We start from the raw sequence: 514 nt of genomic DNA, 5'->3' as shown, positions 1-514 counted from the left end.
AGGGGGGGGTGTTGGAAGCCGCAGCGCGGTGCTGGACGGCCCGGTGCTTTGCTGTCCCGCAGGGTGAACGTGTGCGGGGGGCGGTGCTGCCAGGGCTGGAGCCAGGCGCCCGGCTCGCAGAGGTGCACCAAGCGTGAGTAGCTGCGGTCGCCGGGGACGCGTTGCTAGCGGGGAGGCGGGGGCAGCCCTCGGGCCGGCCGGGGCAGGGAGGTGCGGGCCGGGCGAGCGGGGGAAGGCGGGCTCGCGGACCTGCCCCCTCCGGGGACTTTGTTGGCGGGACTGCGCGCGGGGTGGGGTGGGGGGTGGGGGGGCAAAACAAGCCCAGCCCCCGCCTTCGCAGTCTGCTTTCCCGGGCCAGCCCCTGAGGACGGGCGCCTGGGCTGGCATCTACAGCGCCCGAGCCGGGCTTCTCGTGTCTGTGTGGGTGCGCATGCTTGTGTGTGTGCACGTGTGCGTACGTGCATGTGTGAGTGTGTGTGTGCACGTGTGCGTGCTTGTGCGTGCGGGCATGTAC

At 72.4% G+C, this 514-nt stretch overlaps 1 protein-coding gene across 1 annotated transcript in view; it reads left to right on the top strand.

Annotated features, from left to right (window-relative positions):
• Window positions 1-67: 67 nt before the first annotated feature.
• The window catches only part of LTBP1 (latent transforming growth factor beta binding protein 1), a 461,583-nt gene continuing 461,136 nt past the window's right edge, over window positions 68-514 (top strand). The window contains exon 1 of the mRNA XM_019526927.1: window positions 68-133. The gene's annotated coding sequence lies outside the window, so the exon portion shown is untranslated. The remainder of the gene's footprint in view (window positions 134-514) is intronic.

The sequence above is a fragment of the Gavialis gangeticus genome, unplaced genomic scaffold, assembly GCF_001723915.1.
Source record: "Gavialis gangeticus isolate Ggan-Ray unplaced genomic scaffold, GavGan_comp1, whole genome shotgun sequence".
In the NCBI taxonomy this organism is placed as follows: Eukaryota; Metazoa; Chordata; order Crocodylia; family Gavialidae; genus Gavialis; species Gavialis gangeticus.
The sequence above is the reverse complement of the archived record's forward strand: the minus strand, read 5'-3'. Positions and strand labels throughout refer to the sequence as shown.